Raw genomic sequence first — 12653 nt, forward strand, 5'->3', positions numbered from 1 at the left:
GAAATGCAGAGTCCTTGGCCTCTCCACTTGTCAAGCATATCACCTCTACCTCACTACCAGTAACAGTATGGGGTCCATGGGTGAACTTCAATTAACTCTTTGTTTTCCGTACCTGTGCACAGGTTGAGGGCCTTGGCTGCTATGGGAGACGGATCACTGGCGAAGGAATGCCAACAACATCTCCCTCGTTGCAAGAAGCTCACCTCACCTGTCATATGTACACACTTATGGCAGGCTGCTAGAGAAACCTTTGTTACCCTTGATAACCACTGTATCTTCACACTGTATGAACTCTTGTACCGTTATCTTCATACCCCAATGAGTCTAGTGAACCGAGCTGTAGACTATATGTGCTGGCTACTTGCATTACACCCCTTTAGTAACTTCAGACCAGGCAGAGGCAAAGTTTCAAAAGTGTTAAATAAATTATCAAGACAGACCGAAATAAAATGCAAAAATGTCCCTAACATTCCTAGTCCCTAACTTAGGCTGGTGGCTGCCCCAGCTTACCTGCAGAGGAAAAAGTCCAACTCTGGCAAAGTCCATGGTTGGTAATTTTAAGAAGGACTACAAGCCCCAGCGATCCTCCTGAGTAGGAACTTTGACTTCGGCACATCACTGGATTTCCGGCATTCCGGTAGGTTTTTCCTAGGTTTTCCTCGCCGCCCTGGAGAGGAACCCAGCGAAGCCCGCCAAAAGAAAACCCGGGAACACAATTAACTCTCAACTTACCAGCTGGGGCAGAGTTAACTATTACATCCCTACATGTACTGCATGTATGTATGTATCCATCTATCTACTGTATCTATCTCTAGTATATCTCCTATCTATATATATATCTACTATCTCTCTCTCTATATATATATATATGTATCTACATCTATCTATCTATCTACAGTGCCTTGAAAAAGTATTCATACCCCTTGAAATGTTCCACATTTTGTCATGTTACAAGCAAAAACGTAAATGTATTTTATTGGGATTTTATGTGACAGACCAACCCAAAAAGCCACATAATTGTGAAGTAGCAAGAAAATATAAATGGTTTTCAATTTTTTTTTACAAATAAATGTCTGAAAAGTGTGGGGCACATTTGTATTCAGCCCCCCTGAGTCAATACTTTGTAGAACCACCTTTTACTGCAATTACAGCTGCAAGTTTTTTTGGGGATGTCTCTACCAGCTTTGCACATCTAGAGAGTGAATTTTTGCCCATTCTTCTATGAGGAGGAGAGCTTCCATCTAGATAAAGGAAAGCCCGTAGACGTGGTGTATCTGGATTTTGCAAAAGCATTTGATACAGTTCCCCATAAACCTTTACTGTACAAAGTAAGGTCCTTTGGCATAGACCATAGGGTGAGTACGTGGATTGAAAACTGGCTACAAGGACAAGTTCAGAGGGTGGTGATAAATGGGGAGTACTCAGAATGGTCAGGGGTGGGTAATGGGGACCCCCAGGGTTCTGTGCTGGGACCAATCCTATTTAATTTGTTCATAAACAACCTGGAGGATGGGATTAACAGTTCAATCTCTGTATTTGCAGACGATACTAAGCTAAGCAGGGCAATAACTTCTCCGCAGGATGTGGAAACCTTGCAAGAAGATCTGAACAAATTAATGGGGTGGGCGACTACATGGCAAATGAGGTTTAATGTGGAAAATGCATTTGGGTGGCAAAAATATGAATGCAATTTACTCACTGTGGGGGGGGGGGAGGGTGAACCTCTGGGGGAATCAAGGATGGAAAAGGACCTGGGGGTCCTAGTAGATGATAGGCTCAGCAATGGCATGCAATGCCAAGCTGCTGCTAACAAAGCAAACTGAATATTGGCATGCATTAAAAAGGGGATTAACTCAAGAGATAAAGCGATAATTCTCCCACTGTACAAGACTCTGGTCCGGCCTCACCTAGAGTATGCTGTCCAGTTCTGGGCACCAGTCCTCAGGAAGGATGTACTGGAAATGGAGCAAGTACAGAGAAGGGCAACAAAGCTAATAAAGGGTCTGGAGGATATTAGTTATGAAGAAAGGTTATGAGCACTGAACTTATTCTCTCTGGAGAAGAGAGGCTTGAGAGGGGATATGATTTCAGTTTACAAATACCATACTGGTGACCCAACAATAGGGATAAAACTTTTCCATGGAAGGGAGTTTAATAAGACATGTGGCCACTCATTAAAATTAGAAGAAAAGAGGTTTAACTTTAAACTGCGTAGAGGGTTCACTACTGTAAGAACGGCAAGGATGTGGAATTCCCTTCCACAGGCTGTGGTTTCAGTGGGGAGCATCGATAGTTTCAAAAAACTATTTGATAAACACCTGAAATACAACAACATACAGGGATATACAATGTAATACTCACATAAAATCACACACATAGGTTGGACTTGATGGACTTGTGTGTTTTTTCAACCTCGCCTACTATGTAACTATGTAACATGGATGGATGGCGTGTTCGGGGTGATGCGCAGTGTTAGTTTTCCGCCAAAGGCCAAAAAGTTAAATTTTGGTCTCATCTGACCAGAGCACCTTCTCCCACATGTTTGTTTTAGTTGTCCTGTGGACAGATTCTCCCACCTGAGCTGTGGATCTCTGCAGCTCCTCCAGAGTTACCATGGGCCTCTTGGCTGCTTCTCGGAATAATGCTCTCCTTGCCCAGCCTGTCAGTTTAGGTGGGCGGCCATGTCTTGGTAGGTTTGCAGCTGTGCCATACTCTTTCCAATCTCAGATGATAGACTGAACAGAGTTCCGTGAGATGTTCAAAGCTTGGGATATGTTTTTATAACCTAACCCTGCTTTAAACATCTCCACAGTTATCCCTCTGAACTTGTCCTTGTAGCCAGTTTTCAATCCACGTACTTACCCTATGGTCCCTGCCAAAGGACCTTACTTTGTACAGTAAAGGTTTATGGGGAACTGTATCAAATGCCGCACTACTCACCCCCCAGGGCAGTGTCAGTCATCCAGCCCCGCACTTACCCCATCTAGGTTGCGACTAGATTTTAGTTAGGGGTATCAGAGTATAGGGGGCTGAATACAAATGTACACCACACTTTTCAGATATTTATTTGTAAAAAAATTTGAAAACCATTTATCATTTTCCTTCCACTTCACAATTATGTGCCACTTTGTGTTCGTCTATCACATAAAACACATATCTGTTTTTGGTTATAACATAACAAAATGTGGAAAATTTCAAGGGGTATGAATACTTTTTCAAGGCAATCTATCTATTTATCTATCTCATTCTCTAGAATATCTTCTGTCTATGTATGTATGTATATCTATCTATCTATCTATCTATCTATCTATCTATCTATCTATCTATCTATCTATCTCTCTCTCTCTCTCTCTCTCTCTCTCTCTCTCTCTCTCTCTCTCTATCTATCTATCTATCTATCTTTAGTATATCTTCTATCTATGTATGTATCTATATCTATCTATCTCTAGTATATCTTCTATCTATGTATGTATCTATATCTATCTATCTCTAGTATATCTTCTATCTATGTATGTATCTATATCTATCTATCTCTAGTATATCTTCTATCTATGTATGTATCTATCTCTATCTCTATCTATCTATCTATCTATCTATCTATCTATCTATCTATCTATCTATCTATCTATCTATCTATCTATCTATCTATCTATCTATCTATCTATCTATCTATCTATCTATCTATCACATTGAAAAAATACTATAAAAGTTCATTTTTGGAAACAGAATATTTTGCTCATGTCCCCCTCATATAAAAGCAATCTTAATACTGGTGTTATGTTTGATATATTCATACTTTGATACACTGACTTTATATCAGTGCTGTCATTTGTCCTATTGTTCCGCCATGTGGTCTATTTATTTTCCTTTCCCCTTATGAGCAGTAACAGAATTTCCGTCCTAGGTTAATTCCCCTTCAGCTCGCACAAGAAAGCCCTCGGAAAGCCAGGCAATGGTCTTTTATGTGCTTTACAAGCTCAAGCCGTTAGTCTCACGAGTAACTTGTCTGGCTAAGAAAGTATTTGCAGGCCTGGAACAGACTTGGACATTGGAACTGGCAATGCGGAGAAAGGACCGCTTGTCTGGGTGGGAGTTAAATAGAGTGGTGCAGGTGTCGGTCTGTCAGTAAAAACTTTGTTTTACAGGAGGCGGTGCAGGTGCTGCCTTGTGAAAATGGATGTGAGCTTCCTGGGACCAAGCAAAAGCCACAGACCACTGCCAATACCAGACAGACCGCCACTGTTGCTTCACGAGTAAATAAAAAGATGGTTCAGGGGCTGCAGTCACATTTCAGATGGTTTTGCCACGCAAGACAAAAACCCTGCTGTGTAACTTCATTGAAATGGGCCTATGTCACTTCGAGCTCTCAGTGACCAGATTCCATTGTGTGCCATGATATCATAGCCTTAGAGGAAGTCTTTATGTTGGAGGGCGCTTTGGTTTATGCAATGGGTGTAATCATTTTCTTAGCCTGCACAATGTTGCACTGTGAGCCTATGGCCCAGATGGCTCGTCCACTCTGCCATCCACATCCACACAGTGTCCCCATTGTTGGCCCCCAAACAGATTGCATTGTGCTTCTTCTGAAACTTCAGTGTTCGTCACTTTGAAAAGATGAAGAATACAATATTCACAGCTTGGACAGATATGCAAAGCAAGGTCCTTTTATGAAGAATGCATGTCTTGTGTTCTTCTGCTAGGCTGCTTTAACAGGTCTTCTATCTAGTTTCCCTTATATTATTTCCCCACTTTGACGCAAGTGGCCTTCAGGCACAAGCTTGTAATACACCACCATTGCAGTTGTTTAAAGCCCAACTCCAGCATAAAAAAATGAACAGTTCGGTGCCCCCTTAAAGGTTAATATGAAAATAAAAGTAGCTTTTGCAGTAGTGCTCACCTCCACTTTGATGATGCCCTCAGCAGGTTCAGTATTTACCATCAATTCTCTTCTGGTTTGAATGACGCCCAGTAATGTTCAACCCTCTTCCTGTGAGTCCAGGGCGTCATGGACATGCCCCTGTGGAGAATGGTGCTATACGCCACCTTTAGAATCTGACCACCACCAGAGGAAAGAAGACTTGTGATATAACATTTCAACAAAACTGAAGCACCACACCACTGCTAATAGGTCCAGATACAACTTTATTACAATAAAAGTTGGGGGGGGATCCAAAAATTATCCAACATGTTTTGGGTTTCAAAGAGCGCACCCTTCACCAGGGCTAGAGAAAACATAAGGGCATCTCAATATCAATTCAATGTCAATACAATAAACCCTCTTCAGTGTTAAAACCAAATACGCAAAAGCCAACAGTTATGGAAGTATAAAAATTAATTGTCTGGTAACATGGAGTAGATAATCAATATACAGTAAGAATCCTACAGTACAGTAAGAATCTCAGACAAATGTAAGAACGTGAATAATTAATCATAACATGTCAGTTCAACATAATAATAATTAAAACAATACATTCTGAATAAAATATGGAACTTTTAAGAATAAATATATAAAAATGAGTTAAATATATCCAAAAACTGATATGTGTATGTAAGATGGGCACAAATAAATCTTTAGAAAAAAAACATATAAATGTATTTAAAAAAAACAGACAGATGGATGGGGTGGGTTAAAAGGGGGGAGAGATTGCAAGAAATTGGGTTGGGGGGTACCCAGCCTAGAATTGAGCTTTAAATGTATTTATTTTTCTGAAAGAGACCATTTTTCTATGTAATCTTTAAAAAAAACATTAAAAAATTGAAAACGTACCCATTCATAATGGACTCTCCATGTATTTAATAGTCTGGAGCATGTGGAAATATTTTAAATTTAAGCTCCTGTGTAGGGGCTCGACTTATTCTTTTCATAACATCACTTAGCAGGTCTGAACCAGGAAAGAAAGCTCAGTACTTACAGGGAAATATGAACTTTTCTTGTTCTGTCCGAACGAAACTCTCCTATGGAAGGATGTATAAGAGGAGATGGACCTAAACTTTGTGCCCAACATTTGGTTTACAGTAGCCCAATGACTAATGGTAGCCATACACGCTTCAATAAATAATCAATCTCTTTTCTGATTGATCCTTTCCAATTGGAATAATGATCTATAGTTGACAACCCATTCCATTGATATGCCACACACTGGAAAGTTTTTGGAGGATATGATCATGAATTATTGATCAAATCTCTGTTTGCATCATGCAATCTCATATTCTGATCAATCGGATTCCTGACCAAAGAAACTTGGTGCTGCCAATTGATGCTCAAAGATTATTTGTCCAAACTTGCAAATCAACTCAGTTTGATCGAATCTGATCTAAATCAAGTCTAAATCAATCAAATGGAAGGTATGGCTGTTTCATTTGCCAATTTGATCCTTTTCATCAAATTGCACATTGATTGGATAATATAATCAAAGCAAGTACACCATTACACGGATTCTCCTAGTGCAGTGATCGTGAACCTTGGAACCCCAGATGTTTTAGAACTACATTTCCCATGATGCTCATGCACTCTACAGTGAAGTGGAGCATCATGGGAAATGTAGTTCCAAAACATCTGGGATGCCAAGGTTTGCCATCACTGTCCTAGTGATTGTGATAGAGTGTATGTTAAGTGCTGCTTGAGAATGGGCATTGGATGCTCTGTTTCTATATCCAGCTCCAGTGTGGACACTGCCTAAAGCTAGCCGTACATTGAGCGAAATGCGGCTGACTCAGCAGGGACCGGCCAAATTTCGATCTATGTATGGGCTACCTGGTTGTACACAAGTCGATCTATCGATCAACTTGTGTACAACCAGCTTGTCAGATTTTTCCCAAACCATCAGCGCCAGCGGTTATAGCCAGCAACACTGATCGTTGTATCCTGCAGGCATGGAAGGCTCCCCACTGGCAGAATACAATAGCTCAGCGGGAGTGAGGCCCCCATACACATCGAATGTGTGGATGGGGGAAACGGTTCATTTTTGTCATTGAACCTGCTGATTGAACAAACAATAAATAAATATTATGTATGGCCTGCCTAACAGTCAGCCTGTACTAGAGAGAATTCACATTTTCTGCAATACCTCCACACAGCATTCCATTACAGACAGTTCTCTCTCAGGACACCTTTGAACTCAGCAGGGGTGGCAAAAGACATGCTTGAGGTAATGTTGATTTTTCCTTGCTGAATTGCATTATGCATCAACAAATAAAGTGCAGCGCTATCAGGTAAAGCTGAAAAGCAGTATGAGTATCATATATACGTGTAAGGAACCTAAAGGTCAGTTTTTTCCAAAAGCAATCAGTGCTCAAATGAAAAGTCCACACAAGTGCAGAAAATGTTTCCAGAACTCCAAAAAGTGCACACTAAACTCCAGTAGGGGTAACTTGTAGAGGAGACACCTCAGGAATCCAGGAGAAAAAGAAAGAAGAGGATGGGTGCTTACCGGAATCCAATGGCTTTCAAACTAATGAAAAGCCAGCAGCGCATCAGGGAAAAATCCCAAACAGATCCACAATGAGTAATGACGCAGTGCTCCGACCACCGACTCCACTTCACTCCCATCCAATGGAAACATATAGAATACAAACACTCATAGCGCAGCATATCCTCCAAAGCGGGGGTCTCCAAACTTTATAAACAAAGGGTCTGTTTACTGTCCTTCAGACTTTAGGGGAGCCAGACTGTGGCCAGTGGGAGAAGAAAATGTTCTGGCGTCAGTGGGATTTTTCTTTGGTTTTATTGGATTAAACAATGCCCCATCATTGGCATTACAGGGAGTAATAGTGCCCTATTATTGGTATCAGTGAGGGAAATAGTGCCCCATCGTTGGTGCCAGTGGTAGATATAGTGACTCATCATTGGTGTCAGTGGGGGGAATAGTGCCCCATCATTGGCATCAATGGGAATAGTAATGCCCCATCATTGGTGTCTGTGGGAAGAATAGTGCCCCCCCCCCCAATTGGTATCAATTGCAGGAATAGTGCCCCATCACTGGTGTCAGTGGGAGGAATAGTGCACCATCATTGGTGTCAGAGGAAGGAATAGTGCCCCATCATTGGTGTCAGTGGGAGGAATAGTGCCCCATCATTGGTGTCAGTGGGAGGAATAGTGCCCCATCATTGGTGTCAGTGGGAGGAATAGTGCCCCATCATTGGTATCAATGGAATGAATAGTGCCCCATCACTGGTGTCAGTTCAGTGGGAGGAATGGTTCCCCATCATTGGTATCCGTTGCAGGAATAGTGCCCCAACACTGGCGTCAGCGGAAGGAATAGTGCACCATCATTGGTGCCAGAGGGAGGAATAGTGCTCCATCTTTCGTATTAATGGAAGTATATTGCCCCATCACTGGTTTCAGTTGGAGTGATAGTGCCCCATCATTGGCATTAGGGGGAGTAATAGTGCCCCATTGTTGGTATCAGTGGGAGATATAGTGTAAGTGGGAGGAAAAGTGCCCTGTCATTGATATCAGCGGGAGCAATAGCATCATATCATTGGTGTCAGTGGGAGTATTAGTTCCTGGTTGGCAGCATTGCACGGTCATTGTGCATTAGGCTTCATTCACACCAAACAGGTGAGACACGGAGCGCGCTTGTTTCTGCGCATTTTTCCTGCATTTCCGTGCATCATGTGCAAGGCAGCCCATTCATTTCAATAGGTGGCCCTACACGCGAGAAACATGCAAAAGTATTCCCTGACCCTTTCGCAAAATCGTGCCACATTGAACCGCATGGTGCTGCACATGAAAACTTTCTTGTTAGCAGATCCGTACGAGTGCCAATAAGAATAAACAGACACATGTCTGTTAACCACTTCAGCTTCGGAAGGTTTTACCCCCTTAATAACTAGGCCATTTTTTGCGATACTGCACTGCGTTACTTTAACTGACAACTGCACGGTCATACGACGCTGTACCCAAATAAAATTGATGTCCTTTTTTCCCCACAAATAGAGCTTTCTTTTGGTGGTATTTGATCACCTCTGAGGTTTTTATTTTATTTTTATAAACAAAAAAGAGTGACAATTTTGGGGGAAAAAAAGCAATATTTTTTACTTTCTGCTATAAAACACATCAAATAAAAAAATGTAAAAAAATCGAATTTCTTCATCAATTTAGGCCAATATGTATTCTGCTACATATTTTTGCTAAAAAAAATCCCAATAAGCATGTATAGATTGGTTTGCCCAAAAGTTATAGCGTCTACAAACTATGGGATATTTTTAAGGCATTTTTATTTATTTATTTATTTTACTAGTAATGGCGGCAATTTTTAGCGGGACTGCGACACTGCGGCGAACAATTCGGACACCTAACTGACACTTTTTGGGGACCAGTGACATTATTACAGTGATCAGTGCTAAAAGAATGCACTGTTACTGTACTAATGACACTGTCAGGGAAGGGGTTAAAACCAGGTGCGATCAAAGGGTTAAGCATGTCCCTAGGGGATGCTTTCTAACTGTGTGGGGGTGGCCCTGACTGGGAGAACACAGAGATCTACGTTCCTGTTTAGCAGGAACACAAGATCTCCATCTTCCCCACTGTCAGAACGGCAATCTGCCTTGTTTACAGAGGCGGATCACCATTCTGCCTCTCTGGGGAACGATCGTGGGTGTCTGATGGACCTGCTGATTGACATCCCCTGTGTCCAATCAGTGCGCGATCGCGCCTCCGGCAGTGTGCACGTGCCCCCCCCAGTGGCTATTGCACGAAACGACGTACAGCTACGTCTTTTCGCACAATAGAGCTGACCTGCCACAGTACATCTGCGGTAGGTGGTTGGCAGGTAGTTAAACGGCAGCCCGTTTCTGTGCATTTTGAGAAAGCACGTGATTTTAAACGGGATGCCGAAACACACAAAGTATGAACATAAGGGGAGATTTACTAAAACTGGTGCACTGAGAATCTGGTGCAGCTGTGCATAGTAGCCAATCAGCTTTTAACCTTAGCTTGTTCAATTAAGCTTTGGCGATAAAACCTGGAAGCTGATTGGTTTCTATGCAGAAGTGCACTTGATTTTGCACTCTCCAGTTTTGGTAAATAAACTCCACAGTCTTTCTCTTAATGCAATCAAGAAGTTTGGTCATAGCAGGTAAAGACAATAGATTTTTTGGGGTTGATTTAGTGGAGGAGTAGAATGTTCAGTTTGCAAAGTGAATGTTTAATCAGTTTAGCCAAATTAGTAAAAGCAGCTGTAATGGTCACCTTTAATCTGGAGCTGGTCCTCCGCAGTACTTCTCTTCCACCACAGGATGTCCTCAGTTTTTCAGGTTGATTCTCATTCAGCTCACTAAATCTGGAAGAACGGTGGGGATATCTAAGCCCAATCGATAAACATTTATTTAAACTTTACCATACTGAAGTTCATTTAAAAATAGCTTTCAATCTTTTTAAATCAGAAGTTTTTATTAAAAGATGACCCTGCAGTAAAGGTCCATGTGTCTCAGTTCTGACCCTGTGTTGTCACCTTGACACATATGCCCCCTAGTTGAGACTTCAAGCAGTTGTGCCGACGCGCTTTGTCCAGCATTATCACTATTAGGAAGTAATGATACTGTATGTAGCCAATGATGGAGCGGGTGGGCGTTTATAGCTAGCCTGCATTTCTTAATTGACAGATGTTGGGTGGGAGGCGGCAATGCATGCGGTACATGTGAGTGGCCTTATGTGTTTAATAGGTCTTAATGGAACTGAATTTCACTGTTGAAGGCTTTCCATTCTCCTGTTCTGCTTCACACCAGTGGAAATTATAAGAATGGGACCTGTAGGGCCTCTTTAGTGTTGGAAACATGTAAGGCTAGGCATCCTTAATGGTAAGAGCTGGAGAGAACTTGAGAATACCAGTCAACAGTACACAAGGGCAGCACTCAATCCACTCAGGTACAAAAGTAGGCATAGAAAACTGGAGATAAAGGCTTGTAATGCATACTGTGGGGTTGTTTTACAAAAAGGCAAATACAGTAGACACTTTGCAAATGCAGTTGCTCCAGAGCTTAGTAAATAAGGTTAAGCTTCACTTGCAAAGAATACCCAATCACATGCATGGAATTTTTTTTAAAAAATTGCATTTTTGCTTGCACATGATTGGATGATAGAAGTCAGCAGAGCTTTTCCTCATTTACTAAGCTCTGGAGCTATTGCACTGCAAAGTGTACAGTCTATTTGCCTTTAGTAAATCAACTTTAGTATATCCCCCTTTATACATAAATTTGTTTTTGTTTTGTCCAGGACAGCGGTCTCCAAACTTTCTAAACAAAGGGCCAGTTTACTGTCCTTCAGACTTAAGAGGGGCCGGACTCCGATCGGTAGGTGTAGAAGATGTCCCTACATCAGTGGGAGAAACAATGCCTCAGGCTTGATGGTCAGTGGAAGTAAAATACATAGGATTTTTCCGTCATACTTACCTGTAAAATCCTTTTCTTGGAGTACATCATGGGACACAGAGCAACCATAATAATGACTACATGGGATGTCCTAAAGCAGGGGTGTCAAACTCAATTTCATCGAGGGCCGCATCAGTATTATGATTGCCCTCAAAAGGGCTGGTTGTATCTATAAGATTAGATGTCCAGCACATCCCCTTCCCTTACATTAGGTGTCAAGAGCCACCCCACCATCAGAAGTTGAGTCCCCTACTCCCCCTAACATCACAGTGCACCCCCTTTCCTTATGCTGCTGCTGGGAAGAAGCTGGATGCATTGCTTGAAAGCAGAAAGTAGGGGTCTGGAGGAGGACCAGAGGAGGGCTGGAGCTCTCCTGCAGCTGCAGGAGAGGTGCGAGGGCCACATGAAATGGCCTGGAGGGCCGGATTCGGCCCGCGGGCCTTGTGTTTGACACCTGCGTCCTAAAGCAATGCCCTTGAGGGGAGGGAGACACAATCACAGAAACTGCCACCTGAGAAGGACTCCTGCTGCCACCCAAAACATACTGTGGCCAAAGCAGTATCCTCCGTGGCTTTCATATCTATCTGGTAAAATTCCGTGATTGTATGAACAAAAGACCATGTAATGGCCTTAAATCCTGAGCCACTGACACCTGATGGCGGATGGCCCAAGATGCCCCCACACACCTGGTAACGAGCTCTTTTACCAAAAAAATAAAAGGGGGTGGGGGACCTTGCCCTTTCAAGCCATAGGCTCAAATAATTAACTGGAAAGTCCAATGAAAATAGTTAACTTGAATGCCTCCGGCCCATCCTGGGCTCTACTAGCAGCACAAACCAGGATTCCTGACCTGTACCGACAAAGTAATTCTGACCAACAGAACTACCTCCAGAGTATGCAGCCATCCAACTCCTGCCAACTGAGGATCAGGAAAGAAGGCAAGACATTGTCTTGATTCAAGTGAAAACCAGACACCATACTAGGCAAAAAAAGGATGAGGACACAACATCACCTTAAAATGATGCAAGACCAAAAACGGCTCCTTGCATGGAAGAGCCGCCAACTCTAACACTCCACTTAGTGAAGTGATAGCAACCAAAGAAGCCACCTTCCGAGATAAAGGACTAACAGAATCTCTCAATTGGTTCAAAAAGTGGCCTCTGTAAGGACAGTCAAGATCAAATTCAAGTCCCAAGAACACAAGAATGGCCTGACAGGCGAGACTATCTGCGTTACATACTGTATGAAGTATGAATCAAGGAGTGAGAAACAGTCCCTGGAAA

At 42.3% G+C, this 12653-nt stretch overlaps 1 long non-coding RNA gene across 1 annotated transcript in view; it reads right to left on the minus strand.

Annotated features, from left to right (window-relative positions):
- LOC141130097 (uncharacterized) overlaps nt 1-12653 on the minus strand; it is a 49413-nt gene that overhangs the window by 33078 nt on the left and 3682 nt on the right. The window contains exon 2 of the long non-coding RNA XR_012241990.1: nt 10193-10283. This is a non-coding gene — a long non-coding RNA (uncharacterized lncRNA). The remainder of the gene's footprint in view (nt 1-10192; nt 10284-12653) is intronic.

Source organism: Aquarana catesbeiana, linkage group LG02, assembly GCF_042186555.1.
Source record: "Aquarana catesbeiana isolate 2022-GZ linkage group LG02, ASM4218655v1, whole genome shotgun sequence".
Taxonomy (NCBI): domain Eukaryota; kingdom Metazoa; phylum Chordata; class Amphibia; order Anura; family Ranidae; genus Aquarana; species Aquarana catesbeiana.